Below are 21,355 nucleotides of genomic sequence, written 5' to 3'. Positions count from 1 at the left end.
AGTCGCTTCCTACGACAAGCATGGTCACCTTTTACGACAAGCATGGGCTGCTGAAGACTTTTTTTATACCCGACTCTTCACTGGTCGATTGTTCAGAACTTGTCACACAGTATGCCAACATATTCCCGGACACTGACGGAACTCTCCGAATACAATGCTTGGCAATACGCCCATGAAACAATGGTATCTCGAGTTCATCATGGCTTCGAGATCGATACAATTTGTAAAGTCTATTCATGGCACCCACGCAATACTACTACCGCCCTGTTGCTACAAGCGGAACAAGAATGTAAAACAATACATATCGCCTGCGGCTTCATCTGCTGATCATGAATCTCATTACGTGCATCGAACTTACATTCATTATTCTATCATTAATATTGAACCCCGTTCGCTTTTAGTGACTAACGGTACCTTACAGCAAACAGGTGCCCCGAGGTTAAGGCTCGAAGTAGCTCAGTGAGAAGATCGTATGACGTTTTGATCTTTTTTTCGTATTTCTGGTTATTCTAATGGTACATTATTGAATATCCTGTTTACATTGTCAGCAGAGACTGTTTGTTGAAACCCTTGTGTGTTGTATCGGGCCCACTTCCGGCTGTATGTATATAGAGACGTCTACAGTAACTACAACAGAGGCCTCTAACCCACACACATGTACGCCATACCTGTAATTCTCATTGGGTTCTAAACACGACGCAAAGTGTCGCTGGTGTCTGGGCGTGTATTCGGAGACTTCTTTTATGCCACATATACCAACGATATCACATATACCACACATATACCAACGATATCACATATACCACACATATACCAATGCCAATACATAGTCCACGCACTTACCAATGATACCACATATACCATACATATACCTATGATACCACACATACCAATAATACCACATATACCATACATATACCTATGATACCACACATACCAATGATACCACATATACCACACATATACATGTACCAATGATACCATATATACCACACATATGCCTATGATACAACATATACCACACATATACCAATGATACCAGATATACCACACATATACCAATAATACCACATATACCACACATACAAATAATACTATCGATGCCAGTGATGCCACATATAACACATATATACAACGATATCACATATACCATACATATACCTATGATACCACATAGTCCACACACTTACCAATGATACCACATATACCTATGATACCACATATACCACACATATACAACGATATCACATATACCACACATATACCTATGATACCACATAGTCCACACACTTACCAATGATACCACATATACCACACATATACCAGTGATACCACATACACCACATATATACCAATAATACCATCGACAGCACACACATAGCAATGATGACACATATACCACCCATATACCAATGATACCATATACACCTTACACATAACAATGACAAAGCAATAATACAACATATAACACACATATACCAGTGATACTATATACACAACACACATACCAATGATACCACATATACCACACATATAGCAATAATACAACATACATGTATACCACACATATACCAATGATAATATATACACCACACACATACCAATTATACCACATATACCGCACATATACATGTAGCAATAATACAATATACACCACACATATACCAGTGATACCATATACACCACACACATACCAATGATACCACATACACCGCACATATAGCAATACTACAGCATATACCACACATATACCAATGATACCATATACACCACACACATATCAATGATACCACATATACCGCACATATACATGTAGCAATAATACAACATGTACCACACATATAGCAATGATACCATATACACCACACACATACCAATGATACCTCATATAGCAAAAATACAACATATTCCACACATATACCAATGATAACATATACACCACACATATACCAATGATATAGCAATAATACAACATATACCACACATATACCAATGATACCATATATACCACACACATACCAATGATACCGAATACACCGAACATATAGCAATAATACAGCATATACCACACATATACCAATGATATCATATACACCACACACATGCCAATGATACCACATAAAGCAAAGATGACACATATTCCACACAGTGTATACACGGACAATTAGGACGCAGGTCTCGACAGTATCTACAGTAAGGAGGAGTTTATCTGTAAACCCCGCCACAGGAAATCACCACCAGCATCTTTACCTGTTCTTTGAGACTAAGCGGATAGTGTTCCCATGACAACAGCTTCTCGTTATCACATGAGTTAAGGGCAACTGATATCACAGTGTCGTATGAACACTTAGTGCTAACATTTGAAAAACTTTGTAAAAAACGTAATCATGCATGCAAACACTGGAAGGGCAGATCAAATAGTATCTATACGTGAAACCCTGTATCATATAACACCGTAGTAGTGAGGTGCAACTGTATCATATAACACCGTGTGGTGAGGGACAACTGTATCATATAACACCGTGCAGTGAGGTGCAACTGTATCATATAACACCGTGTAGTGAGGTACAACTGTATCACATAGCACCGTGTTATGCGGTCCAGTTGTATCATATAACACCATGTTGTGATGTACAACTGTATTATATAACACCGTGTGGTGAGGTACAGCTGTATCATGACACCGTGTGGTGAGGTACAGCTGTATCATGGCACCATGTGGTGAGGTGCAGCTGTATAATGACGTGTGGTGAGGTTCAGCTGTATCATGACACCGTGTGGTGAGGTACAGCTGTATAATGACACCGTGTGATGAGGCACAGCTGTATCATGACACCTTGTAGTGAGATACAGCTGTATTATGACACCGCGTGGTGAGGTACAGCTGTATCATATGACACCGTGCAGTGAGGTGCAACTGTATCATATAACACCGTGTGATGAGGTACAGCTGTATCATGACACCGTGTGTTGAGGTACAGCTGTATCATGACACCGTGTAGTGAGGTACAACTGTATTATGACACCGCGTGGTGAGGTACAGCTGTATAATGACACCGTGTGGTGAGGTTCAGCTGTATCATGACACCGTGTGGTGAGGTACAGCTGTATAATGACACCTTGTGATGAGGCACAGCTGTATCATGACACCGTGTAGTGAGATACAGCTGTATTATGACACCGCGTGGTGAGGTACAGCTGTATCATGACACCGTGTGATGAGGCACAGCTGTATCATGACACCGTGTGATGAGGTACTACTTCACCATGACCACGTGTGTGTTGTACAGCAGTATGATATAACACCGTGTCTTGAGGTACAGCTGTGTCATATGACACCGTGTGGTGAGGTACAGCTGTATCATGACACCGTGTGGTGAGGTACAACTGTATCATGACACCGTGTGGTGAGGTACAGCTGTATCATGACACCGCGTGGTGAGGTACAATTGTCTCATGACACCGCGTGGTGAGGACCAGCTGTATCATGACACCGCGTGGTGAGGTACAATTGTCTCATGACACCGCGTGGTGAGGCACAGCTGTATCATGACACCGTGTGGTGAGGTACAATTGTCTCATGACACCGTGTGGTGAGGTACAGCTGTCTCATGACACCGCGTGGTGAGGTACAGCTGTCTCATGACACCGCGTGGTGAGGTACAGCTGTATCATGACACCGTGTGGTGAGGTACAACTGTATCATGACACCGCGTGGTGAGGTACAGCTGTCTCATGACAATGTGTCGTTAGGTATCGTGACATGCATGGGCGTACACATGAGACATTGCTGTGATCCTAAGTTTTCCTATCTGGCATTTATGGACCGGCTGTCCACCTTTTGAGATCAGAATAACACTAATCTGCCGTCCCCGGAGCTGGTTCCATGCACGAGAAGATTAAGACAGGATTGGTGGAGTCAGGAGTATGACGAGTTCAGGATCCTGTCATTTCAGCGAGTATGTGAACTCATTGTGACTTTGTCCTCCAGGTGGCGCCTCGATCATGTGGATCTGCTGTCGCAAAACCGCGTCAAAGAAATCCTGAACATAAGTTAAGGATGCCTCTCACGAAACGAAAGTCAATATTGGCCCGCAGAACGTTTGTGACCAACTCGTGTTATTCCGGGACAAGCCGAATAGCGACCCGTGCCCCTCTCGTGGCCATTTTTGTGACCGGGTTCCGTCTTAGCGCAAACGGGCATACCTAAAACAATTGTCAACTCTTTGCGTAATGTTCACATATATTTCCACATATATTATATATATTTCAGATGCAATTTACAGCACATTGGGACATGCGGAATTATACAGTATGACTGAACACATTTAACTGTGTCTTGGGTATATTTTTAGATGCAAGACGTATGTAAAATTAAAAATTGTTTCTGAGGGATTCTTTGACGAAGAACTTGAAATCATACGCGCCTTCTCATTGGTTTGTTGTATTTTCGCACATAACATTCATCGATAGGTGGACGAGTCTTCTTGCAGGTTACGGAAAGGAGCGAGTGGTGACGAATGGCCCGCAGAAGTCACAATCGGAAACCGTTTCATGTATATGCACATTCTTTAACCGGAGAGTACAGATAGTCATGGGAAACCGCCTAGTACAACATAGTTGTGTGATTGAGAATCTCACCTCAGTGTCTTTTACATCAACTGTGTGAACACGAGTCGATACCAGTTCAAAGCTTGCCGAGGAGTTTTCAACTTGTATCGACTTTTTCAGTTTTGTAGTGATAACCAGTGTCTTGGATGTAACCAGTAAAACAAAACCAGCATCAGTGACAGAGAGATTAGTGATGTCATGGTAACCGATGGCTTCTCAATGGTCTGCAAATTCTGGATTAATGTCAAACCTTTCGAAATAGGAAATATCATATTCCAGGGGAGTTAAACGAAATGGCAATGGACTGTTACAAACATGTCAACACGCATTTGGGAAACAGTGCATCTGGGTTGATGACGTCCTCAATCACGGCTGCAATATGACTGTACACCGGGGATGGCTTAATCTAATAAATGTCACCCCTCGACTGCAGGTGACGGGATGAGTCTCCCCAAGAATGTGACGCCGAGTGTCACTCAACAGCGTGTATACCGTCCACTGGGGGTACTTTAGTCTTCAAACATCTGTCAGCGAGGTTTATATTTAGTTATAAACCTACTGGCTGTACTCGATATGGAGTTTTTGACATTGTGGTTACACCTCGCAGGAGGTATTACAACGATTGTAACACCTCGCAGGAGGGCTTACAATCATTGTAAACCCTTGATAGATCAAAAACTACGAACAGCCTACGAGACGCACGTGCAGATTTCGTGCCATTGCGAGACGCACGTGCAGATTTGGCACCCTTGCGAAACCCACGTGCTGAGGTTACCGGTTTCATTGAACCGAGTTCACGACTGCAGGCGATATTTCATCTCCGATACAGGTTATACATTGGAGAGTTTTTATTACAGTTATTTAATTAAGAACGTTGTCTATGCGATGAGTCGGTTCATAAGTTGGACAAACCATGTCTCCTCGAGATTACTAGAGATTGTAAACCCTCACATTCGGGAACGTCCCTCATGTGAGGGTTTACAATCTCTAGTAATCCCTCGGAGACATGGTTTCTCCTATATACACACATCAGCTGCACATAGTGATATCGCTGAAAACGTGTTAATCTTTTTTCTTATAGCCAAACGTCACAATTACCAGTAAATAGGTCAGCTGTTTGTGTTATTGTACAGGATTATACAATCAAACAATTGTTTTATCTGTGTTGAAATGTGATACCATTAATTGTATAATTTGAAACATGTGGCATTTTTTTAATTTTTACGCCGTTATGGACAATATTTCAGTCATATGACATTGTGTAAGTCTATTCGTAGCAACCCATCGGCGTTCACCTTTTCGACGAACACATGTATACATAGGTCGCAACAGATTATGGATCACAATAGGGACTGTAATGGCATTCGAAGTCATTTTAAGAGGGGCCACGCTGTTGTAGATGTTGTACAGGGGCCACGCTGTTGTAGATGTTGTACAGGGGTCACGCTGTTGTAGATGTTGTACAGGTGGCACGCTGTTGTAGATGTTGTACAGGGGTCACGCTGTTGTAGATGTTGTACGGGGTCACGTTTTTGTAGATGTTGTACAGGGTTCACGCTGTTGTAGATGTTGTGGTGGGACCACGCTGTTGTAGATGTTGTAGTGGGGCCACGCTGTTGTAGATGTTGTACAGGTGGCACGCTGATGTAGATGTTGTACAGGGTTCACGCTGTTGTAGATGTTGTGGTGGGGCCACGCTGTTGTAGATGTTGTAGTGGGGCCACGCTGTTGTAGATGTTGTACGGGGGTCACGCAGTTGTAGATGTTGTACAGGTGGCACGCAGTTGTAGATGTTGTAGTGGGGCCACGCTGTTGTAGATGTTGTTCAGGGGTCACGCTGAAGATGTTGTTCAGGGGTCACGCTGTAGATGTTGTTGTGGGGTCACGCTGTAGAAGTTGTTGTGGGGTCACTCTGCAGATGTTGTAGTGGGGTCACACTGCTGTAGATGTTGTAGTGGGGTCACACTGCTGTAGATGTTGTAGTGGGGTCACACTGCTGTAGATGTTGTAGTGGGGTCACACTGCTGTAGATGCTGTAGTGGGGTCACACTGCTGTAGATGTTGTAGTGGGGTCACGCTGTAGAAGTTGTTGTGGGGTCACGCTGTAGAAGTTGTTGTGGGGTCACACTGCTGTAGATGTTGTTGTGGGGTCACACTGCTGTAGATGTTGTAGTGGGGTCACACTGCTGTAGATGTTGTAGTGAGGTCACGCTGCTGTAGATGTTGTACATGGGTCACGCTGCTGTAGATGTTCTACAGGGGTCATGCTGATGTGGATGATGCTTCAACAAGGCGACAAATACCTTCGCCTGTAATAAACTCTCTGCATGTACGGAATTGAGTCTTTTTGTTGTATTGTATTCTAGTTTCCGGACGCAGAATTCATTAAATCAATCATCCCGAGCTGGTTACGGTATTAAAGAATTTGGACAGTCGGGAAACAAATATTTAACGTCCAGATCCGTAACAGAACGCCCATAATTGTAACGCACATTGACATTGACATTGACACTTTTGATTAAGATGTTCTCTTTCTCTCTGTGTACATTGTATACTCTGGTCACTGTTGTTTTCAAATACTTTCATTCACAAAATGATTTTGTGAAATTGTTAACTCTCCCATTGGTACATCCTCACTCTCCTGGGGGCACAGGGGGCCCAGTCGTCTAAGGCGCCGCGATTCGCTGTGCAGAGTTGCGTCCCTTAGGCACGCCAGAAACCTATGATTGTGGGTTCGAATCCCGGTTCGCCCCGATTATGTTTCTAGGTTTGTCAGCACCATACCCGTGCTCGTGGGTTTCACCGAAGTGGTAAACGTCTGATGTTGATCAAGGTTCGTGTACAAAAGTTTACCATGTTTCTGGAAATAGATTATGTTGGGGCCAAAGTAATAGAATTAGAATAACTTATGGAGATTCTTTGACAAAAGAATTAAACACTTCTTCAAAATCAATAATATTAGTAATCCTGGTCTGTTTTGTTGTCTAGATTCATTTAGAAGTCAAAGGAAAACCATCCGAGCCAGGGCTCCTATTATATTTGAATAAAATATTGTCAAAATTCCTATAATTTCTAGGCGGTGGGGTAACCAAGAGGCTAAAGCGCTAGTTCGTTCCGCCGAAACCCTGGGTTCAATTTCCAATACGGGTAAATTATAATATTGCTGGAATATTGCTTAAAATGGCGTAAAACCATTCTCTCTCTCTCTCTCTCTTTCTCTCTCACACACACACACGCACACACACACACACGCACACACACACACACACACACACACACTCACTCACTCAGTCACTCACTCACTCACTCACTCACTCACTCACTCAGTCACTCAGTCACTCACTCACTCACTCACTCACTCACTCACTCACTCACTCTCTCTCTCTCTCTCTCTTCAATTCCTAGTGGTGTATCCTTTTGTTGTTTCATTATCTAAGATAAAAGCATCTACCTTATTAAGAGTATCCATTTCTTTAATTAATTGGCTTTGCAGCATATGAAGAAGAATAAGTATTAACCTTTTGTTTTTCTCGAATTGTTTTTACATGTAATTCCAGTTCTCCAGTAACAATCTTATTTAGGAACTCATCGGTAAAGTTTCTGTTTTCTAGCCGTTGCGTCCCTTAGGTCTGCCATGGTTCAACGATTGTGGGTTCGAATCCCATATTCCCCCTTATTGTGATCCATGGTTTGTGAGGGGGCACGGGTGGCCAAGTCGTCTAAGGCGCCGCGATTCGCTGTGCAGAGTTGCGTCCCTTGGGCATGCCAGAAACCTATGATTGTGGGTTCGAATCCCGGTTCGCCCCAATTATGTTTCTAGGTTTGTCAGCACCATACCCGTGCTCGTGGGTTTCACCGAAGTGGTAAACGTCTGAGACCTGCATCACTTCGGGCTTTCCTCCCACATTAAGCTGACACGCCGCGATATGACTGGAATACTGTAAAAAGCGGCGTTAAATCCAACTCACTCACTCACTCACTCACTCACGTGGTTTGTGAAGAGGCAAGAAGTGTAAGACCTGCATGACGTTGTGGCGTCCTTCAACAATAAGCTCGCATACCTTGACATAACTAATTACTGCTTAAAGGGGAGTTAAACCCAACTCACACGAACCTTCTCGTCGTGAATGACTCACACACTACTTCTCCACAATAACTCACTTGATAGTGTTCAAAATGGCCGCCAAGGTCGTCAGAGGTCAAATATGGTTAGGGTCGAGTCTTGAATCCAATTGTGTCGGGACATATCAGCTGAATGCCAAATTTCAAACTTGTATTGTATCAAAAAGTGCAAATTTTCTTTGCTTAGTCTATGGACTATTGTGGCAACATGGGAACTTCGGAAAGAATATGCACTCGGTATCCCATGTTTGTCATAAAAGGCGACGTATTTAGTATTACTATACAGTAAACTACGGTTAAAACGAACTCAAAGCGACTACTAATTTTAGTTCGTTATAACCGTAATTCGTTATAAGCATATATACAGCTTAACTACAGCATGTAGTCGGGACTAAAAAGTTAGTTCGTTATATCCGTTAGTTCGTTATAAGCGTGTTCGTTATAATTGAGTTTACTGTATTGTCAGAGTTGAAAGAGATAGACTCAATGACCTAGACATATGATCATGTTTACAGTCAGTTGTTTGCCTGGTCCAGGATCCATTATTTACAGGCCACCATGACACCCACAACTGCGGACATTTCGCGAAATATAAACAGCTGTGCATTACTGTAATTCCACGTCTTTATCTAGTAACGCAAGATAACGTCAGCTCCATAGTAATGTCTTGAAGACTTTGTACGTCTTGTATTTTTCCATACAGTGTAAATGCTTCTTAGCTTATATTTATTTAAATGTAGGTGTTCGTGAACAATTTCATGTATGTACCTACCTGAATATATCTACACGCGGTCAATATCTAAATTCATTGCGCGTGACAAAAGGTAACTGGGGCGATAAGGTAGCCCAGATGTTAACGCCTTGACGCTTCACAACGAAACCCGGGTTCGATTCTCCGCAGTCATGTCACACACTCAATTATTAAGGTTACGACTGAGCAGTTGTTATCTGTCCTTCGTACACATAGGTGAGGTGAGGTGAAATTGGGTTTAACGTCGCGTCAAAGATTATTGCACTTATAAAGCGACGTGCATGTACGTGTGTGTGTGGCTGCTTGTATTAGTCCGGACTGATGCCGATTTATAGTGCTAGCCCACTGAGATACCATGCCGCAGTTTAACATGAATACCCCACTCAGACACAGTATACTGACTCCGAGCAGACCAGTCCTTGTTTCAGCCCCTTAATGCCGAGCGCCAGACAGGGTAACAACAAGTACCATCTTTTAACGTCTTTTGGTATGATGAGGCCAGGGATCGAAGCCCGGACCTTCCGCTCTCCGGGCGGACGCTCTACCACTAGACCACGGAGGCGGTCTCGTACACATAGGTGTTAGTTTGTCGTATGTGCAAGGACAGTGTTTAAAAAGCTGCAACGTAATCAACCAAACCTGAGCTACCGTGCAACAGTCTAAACTTTGTTCACTCTGTCCTGGGTTCTGCGGGAGTGCTGAAGTTTATTAATATAACAAATACCTTCAATGTGGTCTTGTACTTCTGACAGCTGGTTTGCGACGCACAGATAATACCGCATAGCTTTAAACAGTCTCTTCATAACTTCGGGGACGACATTTGTCCAAGTAACAATCGGAATTTTAAAATGATTGCATGTACATCGTGCCTCGTCCTTTTGGTGACAGGTAAGTACGTTTGCCTTTCTGCGGTAACTATTTGCACCTCAGGTGTTTTTTTTAAACGCTTGTACATTTATCATCAGTGGTATCCATGTAAATATTTTTGTGTGAATAATGTGTAGTTTACAAAATATGACAGATAAAACATCATCGACCGCAAAACAATAAAGATACCTTTGCTTCAGCGTAACCTGCCCTATCGGTGACATCGCACAGACCTAAATCATGAGTGAGTGAGTTGGGTTTAACACCGCTTTTAACAGTATTCCAGTTATATGACGGCGTGTCAGCTTAATGTGGGGGGAAAGCCTGAAGTGATGCAGGTCTCAGACGTTTACCACTTCGGTAAAACCCACGTGCACGTGCACGGTGCTGCCAAACCGAGAAAAATAATTGGGGCGAACGTGGATTCGAACCCACAATCATAGGTTTCTGGCGTGCCCAAGGGACGCAATCCTGCATAGTGAATCGCGGCGCCTTAGACGACTGCCCCCCCCCCCCCCCCCCCCCAATCGCCACAGTTATGTTTTGATTCCGATTCGAATAACAGTAAAACATTCGATCGTCAGTTAAACTACCCGCCCATTCCCATTACAACACCTGTGCAAAGTTGCGTCCCTTGGGCACGCCAGAAACCTATGATCAAGGGTTCGAATCAAGGTTCGCCCCGATTATGTTTCTAGGTTTGTCAGCACCATACCCGTGCTCGTAGGTTTCACCAAGTGTTTAATGTCTAAGACCAGCATACCAGCCAGTCACTGGCTGACTGTTCAAACCGACGTTAAGCCAAACTCACTCACTCACTCACTCACTCACTCACTCACTCACTCACTCACTCACTCACTGTGTCATACAGGACATGTGTCGCATCGCGAGACTTCTCCCACACTTTGAACCTAATCCTAGATTATCCAAGGGATATAGTATACATGCATCTATATTCTTTCATAAAATATGGGGCGGTCGGGTAGCCTAGTGGTTAAAGCGTTCGCTCGTCACGCCGAAGACCCGGGTTCGATTCCCCACATGGGTACAATGTGTGAAGCCCATTTCTGGTGTCCCCCGTCGTGATATTGCTGCAATATTGCTAAAAGCGGCGTAAAACCATACTCACTCACTTTCTTAATATATACCTTTTCCTATTGGCTGCAAGAGCTTGCTTTGATTAAAATTACACGATTCTACAAATAACAGTTCAGACAAATAACGCTCATGAGCTAATAGATTCCGTGCTAAGTGAGATTGAAAGGTCACCACTGACACGGGAATCTTATTGCAATTGGTACACGGCACCCTGGGCCAACCAAGGGATTAATTTTCTGAACAACCAGTATGTCCCGTGTACGATTCCATATTGTTTTGTAAACCCTGCGGACAATTTATTTGTTTTCTAGGATTGTCGATAACAGATGATTCTTTCCCGGGCTGCGAGAGACGTCGATAATACGATCAGCTAATGATGTCCATGCTCAAATGCTTACATCCCTTCGTGATATAGTGAAAATACTGTTGACAGTCGTGGTACCACGGCAACACTCACTCACTCAGTCATTCACTTGCTTTTCATGTATCCTGACCTGAACCAAATGTTCAAGATATCCAGTCGTCCTTGCGTCGAAGACTTTTGCATTTTCGACATTTCCTCACAAATCACAAGACCCATAATGCTGACATTATGAGTGGGGGATCCCAGTGAGGATGTCTCTGAAATTCCGATCCAAATGTAACCATTGTGGTCATGGCAGCCATATTTACCCATTTTGCACATATCATTATTCTAAAATGCATGCAGCAAGGGTGACATCATATAAGTGGTATTCATATATAATATATGTTGATTTGACATTTTTCCCCTTTAACTTTCACACGCACCAAAATAATCTCAGCAAAAATGTTTCTATAAATAAGTCACACATGCCTAACAAGCCAAAGCAGTATCATTTTGCAGTATCATGTTTGCAGTATCATTACTCGTATTAACCTTTTCCCTGCATTTAACATGTATCATCCTGCATGACCGCCTCCGTGGTCTAGTGGTAGAGCGTCCGCCCGGAGAGCGTAAGGTCCGGGGTTCGATCCCCGGCCGCGTCATACCAAAAGACGTTAAAAGATGGTACTTGTTGTTACCCTGTCTGCCGCTCGGCATTAAGGGGCTAAAACACGGACTGGTCGGCTCGGAGTCAGTATACTGTGTCTGAGTGGGGTATTCATGCTAAACTGCGGCATGGTATCTCAGTGAGCTAGCACTCTAAATCGGCATCAGTCCGGACTAGTACAAGCAGCCACACACACACACGTGCATGCACGTCGCTATATAAGTGCAATAATCTTAGACGCGACGTTAAACCCAATTTCACCTCACCTCACCTATCATCCTGCACTATAATTTACAATACGTATGTGATTTGCAGAAGAACATCATATGCCTAGTTTACTGGATTTATGTAAACATGTCTAAAACTTCTTGGGCTAAAAAATGAACTTATGTGTATATGTGTGCCTGGAAAATGTGCTCGCAAAATTCCAGTTCAAACATCTCCAGTGAAAAGGATAAGCTATGCCGATTTCTCTGCCTTTTGTGCATTTAACATGAATTTTGCCAAACAGTAAGTATGTGATGTGCATTTTAACAGATACTGCACTTTTCGGTGTCTAACTCCATACTTCATTTCGCTATGGCATAGCTGTTTTGACGTATCAAATCTTATGTTATCTATTTTGCATATTCTTATTTGGTAAGACCAGTAATACTAATGCACGCATTGAATGCAAATTAAAGTGGGGTATAGAATCTATGTTTTTTTTAGTTATCTCTAAGTAGAAAAGACAGCTGAAGTACAAATGCAGCAAATATTCCGAAAGCAAAAGATGTCTTTAAATGAGTGGGTGAGTTGGGTTTCACGCCGCTTTTAACAGTATTCCAGTTATATCACGGCGTGTCAGCTTAATGTGGGAAGAAAGCCCGAAGTGATGCATGTCTCAGACGTTTACCACTTCGGTGAAACCCACGAGCACGGGTATGGTGCTGACAAACCTAGAAACATAATTGGGGCGAACGTGGATTCGAACCCACAATCATAGGTTTCTGGCGTGCCCAACTCTGCACAAATGTCCTTAAATGATCAGACTGCAGCTCTCACTTTGCACAAACATTCACTTCATGCAGGCGTTGATGACATTGGTGCTGCTGTCGTTGCCATGCTGCAAGCTGCCAAACATCTAGCCAGGTTCGGGTGAGACTTCATCGTGATCTTCGTCGCCTTTGATTTTGAAGAATGGGAGGAAAGTAGGTTAAGTTTACACATATCATTCCGATTATTGAGAGACAATACGTTTGAAAATGCTAAGCATACTCCAGCAATGTCATGGAACTTCAAAACCTTCAGCAAAGTGTTGTCTTGATAATAATTTCTTTGGTTTTTCTATTCCTATTTCAACATCTATGTGAAATATAAAACATCAGCAAATTCTTTTCCGATTGACAAATCGTTTGATTTGCTTGTTTGTTAGTATATTGTTACCTTGTTAATGTGAGCTTAAGTACTGAAAACATCTATGCTGAACAGATGACGTTCTTTACGCCAAGGTAGCTATGGAGTTTTCATTTTAAAATGTTCAAAATGGCGATCGCGTTTCAGTGAGTGAGTGAGTGAGTGAGTTGGGTTTAACGCCGCTTTTAACAGTATTCCAGTTATATCGCGGCGTGGCAGCTTAATGTGGGAGGAAAGCCCGAAGTGATGCATGTCTCAGACGTTTACCACTTCGGTGAAACCCACGAGCACGGGTATGGTGCTGACAAACCTAGAAACATAATCGGGGCGATCGCGTTTCAATGGCAAATACAGCTTAATACTACTTATGGTAGCAGCTTGCAAACTGCTTATGACAGAACAAATTAGAGACTTTATGATAGAACACATATGATTAAAAGTTGAATTGGCTGTTGGTAACCTTTGTGATAGTCCAATGTCACAAGATGGCCAAAATGCAATCTTGATGGAAACAGAAATAAGTGCAAAGTAGACACATTTTTATGGATAACAACTTCTTTAATACTGCATAGGCGGCGTTTCGGCATAGATCGTTATACCGTTGTCAAGCAAGACACAAAGCATAAGGATCTATATCGAAACGTCTTGCTTGACAACGGTATAAGAATGTATATCGAAACGTCATGGTTGACAACGGTATAAGGATCTATATCGAAACGTCGCCTTTACAGTATTAAAGAAGTTGTTATCCATAATATTTTGTCTACTTTGTCATCCATCAACTTCTAAGTAATGCCTATCAAACAATTCAGAAATAAGTGCAGTTGTTGTGTGTAGTACAACAATTTAAAAGAAATGTAATGTTTAGAAATGATTGGTGGTTGGAAACATCTTATGATCTGAAGTATCTGAACACTTGTGTGAAGCACATACGTAAAGAAATATTTTATGTGAAAACAATCATAATGTTTGAGAATGAGTGGAGGCTGACATTTATCAAACCATCAATAGTTTGAATTTTCTCAGTGACATTGATCAAAACAGTCGGAATAATTTTGATTGGTATACATAATCATATCTTATCAACCGCTTCAAAGCAACCCAACAATCATCTTACCCCTTCCCCAAGCGTAGTGTAGTGTAGTGTAGTGTAGTGTAGTGTAGTGTAGTGTAGTGTAGTGTAGTGTAGTGTAGTGTAGTGTAGTGAGTGTAGTTTGTAGCGTAGTGTATTGAGTAGTGTAGTGTAGTGTAGTGTGTAGCGTAGTTTGTAGAGTAGAGTAGAGTGGAGTGGTGTGGTGTGGTGTGGTGTGGTGTGGTGTGGTGGGGTGTGGTGTGGTGTGGTGTGGTGTAGTGTGGTGTGGTGTGGTGGGGTGTGGTGTGGTGTGGTGGGGTGTGGTGGGGTGTGGTGTGGTGTGGTGTGGTGTGGTGTGGTGTGGTGTGGTGTGGTGTGGTGTGGTGTGGTGGTGTGTGGTGTGGTGTGGTGTGGTGTAGTGTGGTGGGGTGTGGTGGGGTGTGGTGGGGTGGGGCTGGTAGTATTCTCAAATTATAACGCTTCTTGTATTAAAAACCGTCAGCTATACACAAGCGGCCCCCGATTTAGTCAGTTCTTGTGACAAGCATGGTTCTCTAAGGACAAGTACAATTGCGATTCTATAACGATAACATGCAAATATTCTCTCACATAACCTTAACTGTACAAGCCAACATAAAGTATAAAAAAGTAATAATTTGAAACATTACTCAAATACAATGTTTATCCTGTGGTGAGCTCTAACGTGCCATGAAGCCAAATCCGCATCTGTCTCCAGATGGTCCCAGGTAGTGTGAGCAGCCATAACTCTAACGGCAAAAAAGGGAGATTGGTCGGCCCTACGACTCTGACGTCCTTGACGCCTTCGTCACTTCTTACACCACCTTGGGTCCACCTGAGTTCGAGATTGAGAAGGTTTACATCACCGTTCTCAGTGGCCCGACAGTAACACAGCAGCAATGCATGATCTTCCATGAACTAACGAGGAGTGATCATTATCCTTTCTGATTAAATGGTTTGAGGGCAATCTTCCTAACGGACACAGGTAATGTTTTGGGTTAAGGAGTAATTATTTGCAAAGGAGTGTTTGTAAAATAATTAGATGGGTTAAAATTAAAAGAATGTGTGGATATAAGACGTTGATTGTACTGCATAGATATGTACAAATGATAATGAATTAACTGCTTCCGAGCCATTTGAAACAGAGACCCGTGGTTGGCTGCATTTGGAAACATTGCTTTCCAGTGAATGTCTCTATAATAGCCATAATTTCTGGCACTTTCGGAGTCAGAAACATTGATGAAATTAGTAAGGAAAAAGAATTGGCTGTAAATGAGAAAAGTATTAGTCGATCTCATACAACAAATAAATTCGTTCATATTCTATTGTTCGGACATTAAACTAGGTATAGATAATTCATCATGAAACATAAAAGAAGTTAGTTTAAACATTAGTTTTATTTAATGTGTTAATGTTATGAATAGGGAAGGTCTTGTCGCTTTCATTTATTATCCTGTCGAAACTGAATTCTAACCAGATACTGTTTTGTGTGTGCGTTATCCCTTGTAATGAATGAAGTGTGTGAGCTGGTACTGTGACTTCTGAGACAGAGATTGTTATTCGGACACATATCATGAAAATATCTTTCGTCAGCTGAGTGAGTGAGTGGTCGATTGAGTGGTTGATTGATTGATTGAGTGTGTGAGTGAGTGAGTGAGTGAGTGAGTGACTGACTGACTGAATTCTGAATAACGCCGCTTTGAACAGTATTTCAGACATATCACTGCGAGTCAGCTTAACGTGGGAGAAAAGCCCGAAGTGATGCAGGTCTCAGACGTTTACCACTTTGGTGCTGACAAGCCTAGAAACATAATCGGGGTGAACCGTGTTTTCTGCTGTCAGCAGGGTAGGACATGCTTACCCTTTTCGCAAACACTTGGTGCCATTACGTATGTCCATTTGTCCATTCATATAATTTTCACCGCTGTGTTTCCTTTCACGCCCATCGAGTTCTGTTTCGGCGGATAACTAAGACTTATTTGTCTCTAACGTTGATGTTTTTTTATATAGTTACTGGATAGAATGTTTGCTCGGTCGGAGAACGGAACGTCCGGGGTTCGATCCCCTGGCCGTGACATACCAAAATAAAGTAAACTACGTTTATAACGAACACGCTTATAACGAACTGGACCGATATAACGAACTTATTTTTTAGTCCCGGCTATTTGTTGTGCATATGCTGCATATATGCGTGTAACGAACTACGGTTATTACGAACTAAAATTTGTGGTCCTTTTGAGTTCGTTATAACCGTAGTTTACTGTACGTTAAAAATGGTGCTTGTTTTACCCTGCCTGGCGCTCGGCATTAGGGGGATACAATAAGGACTGTCGGCTCGGAGTCAGATATCTCAGTGGGCTAGCACTGTTACCACGCACCATAAGTCAGACTAGTGCAAACATTCACGTGTATGTACATGTACGTCGCTATATAAGTGAAATAATCTTGAACGTGACGTTCAGCCCAATTTCTACATTTCAGCCAACTTCCGAGGGTATATGCAAGCCTGCTACCATCACTCCTGTGACACTTTTAGCCGATTTTCAGACAAGATGCTTCCGTTTTTCGGGAAGACTTCCCAAGCTCTGATTGGTTCTGTCCACATATTGGCGCCATCTACCGGTAAGAGGGCTCTACTAAGGGGACTTATCTATAAATTAAAGGATACTCTCTTAGCGGTACGTTTTGTTAAAATTATTACATTCTGGATCATTCAAGACTAAGCTTACAATATATACCATTCCATAACAAATTAACAATACTAAAATTTAAGAAAATATTTAAGAAATTAACAAACCAAACAATTATGATTGAAAGGTATAAGATTTACAATTTATTTCTAAGATATTTTTGTTTGGCAATAAATCTACAACGAAACGTCGCTAAAAACAATAAACCAGAGTGAGAGAGTGAGTGGGTATGGTTTTAGGCCGCATTTACCAATATTCCATCACGGCGAGGGACACCAGAAATGGGCCTCAAAAGTTAAACACATGTGGGGAATCGAACACGGGTCTTCGGCGTGGACCCTAGCTTTAACCACTAGGGTACGCCACCGCCCGCAATAAACCAGAAGTTATTATCCATCGAGATGTATATTTTCTCATTACAAGGAGTACATATTCTAAAATATTTTCTAAAATGGGTTCGTAAAATCAAACCATAACTTGTTAGATTGGTACCCTGAAAACTCTACCTGTCGACCAAGATGGTTCGGGTTGTCATGCTGGTGACTGGAAGGTGCTCATCATATCGACCATTGGCTTGTCTGGTCCAGATTCGTTTATTTACAGGCTGCTGTGACACAGCAGGTTTATTTCTGACTGGGACGTCAGAACGCGTTCACTCAATTAATTTCAGGTTTATGTCTACACATTTTTTGAAGAGGACATATCGCAGGAGATTGATTTGATCTTAGATTGTTGTTGACAAATCTACTTGCGTGTTTCAGGTGTCCTGGTTGGATGACAAATGACCCTCTGGTTTGCCCTTACAGCGAACTGAAACATGGTTCAATCCCTGAAGCGTCTTCATCTGACTTAATCCCTGTTTTATAATTCAAAATTAGTTTATTCCACGTTGGTGTATACTAAAAATGATAAACCTGAAAATCTAAGATTACAATTATTAATGTAATTCTTTGAATAATTAGATATTGCAAGCCTGTTGTATATCGACCTTTGGACCAGAATGCTCTCTCTCTCTCTCTCTCTCTCTCTCTCTCTCTCTCTCTCTCTCTCTCTGGAATCTGGTATAGGTGGTCTGTCTTCCGACTTACCTGTATCTAAAATGGATCATGCGTACGTTATTTACTGAACAAAAGAAACGTAAATATAGTTTGATTGAACATATGAGTTCATGACGTCAACCAGTACACTTCGAGGACACTTGGTGTCTGAACCACATATCTGTAGAATAGCGACACGAAGATCCGTGAATTTCCTGGATGCGTGACGCACTTGGTTGAGGAGGAGACTCTATCCCATATTCTTCAATTGTATTTATATCTGGAATAAGTGCTGGCCATAGAAGACTCTGGTGGAAGTATTCTGTTAGTCCCTGTTGTTAGGACTTGGTCGATGCACCAGCGAGCACTAACGCCATTGCCTGGTCAAATATTGTTGAAGATAATGCGCCCACTTCGCTAGTTCAGGCACCTCGTATCCTTGGCTACTCAGGATCTGTATCTAGAAAACAAGCATCTGACTCCCACACGCCTCGGCTGCTCCAACTGTACCTCGGTTGTCTCGTTTGGAAATGCAGTATCTGGTCTCATCTGAGAAAGGGGTTGTTCTTCTTTGTTGCTCTCGCCAATGCATTTTAGCATTGCCCAGTGCTTTCTGCTATAACGATTGCTAGCTTCAAGGAAAGCAACGCGGGCTAGTCGCCAGGAAGTCTTCCCTTAACTGTATCAACATCTGTGATGGTTGCAGTCCGGCTGCCGAGCTATCTAATTGGAAGATGAGATCCTGTCTTGCAGCTCTTGCCGAAGCAGTTGTTTGGGTGGTCACCGTAGGAGATCCACTACAAGACCAATCATTTGTGATCTTTGTGTTCTTAAAACGTTCCCTCTGGCGATAATTTGCCGTTGTGTAGCTCCTCCAGATATGACCAGTCAGATATCTGCTGGCGTTATCTCCTTGGTCTCTCTGTAGTCATGACATGACTGTATATATCGGAGATCGTTGTACACCCTTAGACCTTACATGCATCTCATGCATGTCCCTTTTCTTAGGACGCACGAGGGAATTCATTACAAGTGTATTCTTCAGACCTGTACCAAACACCAAAGGCAAAACAGTTCAACCCAGATCCTCTTTTTCATTAGGTTTAGACCTTTTGTTATCGTGACTAAGACATGTCCATTTATAGTGTACAGTTAAAATATTTGCGGTTCTGTATGTTAGTTTCTAGATAGTTTACCAACCCAGATCCAGACGGAAGGCGCGCACCCTCACCCTTTTTAAAGCATTCATACTAAAACATGCATCAAACATATAACTAAACCATGTGGCAACGCATGTTTTTATTTAAAAAGAAATAACAAGACTACGGAACGCAAATTGTTTCTTGAAAGATTTTCATTCATCTTTGATTTATGTTAGATTTCTCACCCACCCGTGAACCAAGATTTGAGGTCACACCATTACGGGTCACGTCAGAACGAACTTTCACGAATTGACCGACCACTGAAATGACTAACAAGAAGTCGACATCATCCAGTTAGAAAGCAGCTTTCTCAAGCTTTACGGTACTCGTTTCAACCTGGCGACTTCAATTTGAGAAATATGTTGACACAGATCTCTATTAAAATTTTGAAAACTGAACAAACGAACATTCCAGAATGTATAATATATGGTTGCGATTGTATGGCAGTGCTTCCCACGTACCCACGTGCAACGCGTCCTCCGTTCAAATGTTTATATAATTATCCCATGGAAGCGAGAGACAGACGATAATTTTGACGGAATCATGATCAGTCGTACGGGCCGTAACTGTCGTTCGGAATACCCCGTGTTAACGTTTTAAAGGTTGCATGATTTGAAAACACATTCCGACTGTCTCTTTCATGATCTGGTTAGCGACGCTTTGATTGGTCGGATAAAAGGTCCTTCTGACGTGGCCCTTAATGGGATATCCTCAGATCTTTGTTTAGCAATAGCTAGAATAAAGATCTGGCTTTAATGAGATTGACACTAATGATGTCCTGACACGTTCGCGATGTCTTGATTCGGCTGCATCAGCTCTCTGTGGGTGTTTGTGCGTGTCAGACAATAAAAGGGAGGACATTATTTGAAAGAATACAGAGCACTTACGATATGTAATTAATATCTGTATTTTGTCAGTACCTTATATCTACTGAACCTACCGAGAGTTAGCTAAGCCAGCTGTGGTCTTGACGTTATTGGCTGTCCTAGCGTTTAACAGCTACCAGGCTATGAATAATAGCAGTGCCAGAAAACGCAATGGTCACATTCATACTAAATCGAAGACCTAATTATACAGGGAAGCATCGCCTAGCCACCAGGACAGGCAGCTCGTGTGTTCGATCCCCAGTTGCCTACATGTTGCCAACCCGTGAAGATCCCGGTTAGAATTGGTCTTCAGAAATTGACGCTTGTCGTAAAAGGCGACTATACTTATCCTAAGAGGTGACAAATAGGATCGGGTGGTCAGGCTCGCTGACTTGGTTTGAGCATGTCGTTCAGTCTGTTCAGTCTGACAGTGTTCAGTCTGTTCAGTCTGTTCACTCACAGATTTGTTCTCAGGTTGATGGTTTTAAGTTTCAGCAGGAACTTACGGCCTGCAGTTTATTATAAGCTGCAAGCATGGTAAGTGAGTCCAGTTTCAAAGTACAGCGCTCGTTGACTTTTTCAACACAGCAGGGCGATGTACCGGCCACACCGT

The 21,355-nt window shown here is 42.4% G+C and overlaps 1 long non-coding RNA gene across 1 annotated transcript; it reads left to right on the top strand.

The window, feature by feature from the left end:
* Positions 1–10,078: 10,078 nt before the first annotated feature.
* On the top strand, positions 10,079–17,563 carry LOC125377801. The gene is made up of 4 exons (XR_007219823.1): positions 10,079–10,372; positions 13,533–13,652; positions 15,666–15,932; positions 17,429–17,563. It is a non-coding gene; the product is annotated as an uncharacterized LOC125377801 (long non-coding RNA).
* Positions 17,564–21,355: the final 3,792 nt, after the last annotated feature.

This window comes from Haliotis rufescens, unplaced genomic scaffold (assembly GCF_023055435.1).
Source record: "Haliotis rufescens isolate VD_foot unplaced genomic scaffold, xgHalRufe1.0.p SCAF_10, whole genome shotgun sequence".
Taxonomy (NCBI): domain Eukaryota; kingdom Metazoa; phylum Mollusca; class Gastropoda; order Lepetellida; family Haliotidae; genus Haliotis; species Haliotis rufescens.
Note: the sequence above shows the minus strand (reverse complement) of the source record. Positions and strands in the feature narration are given on the sequence as shown.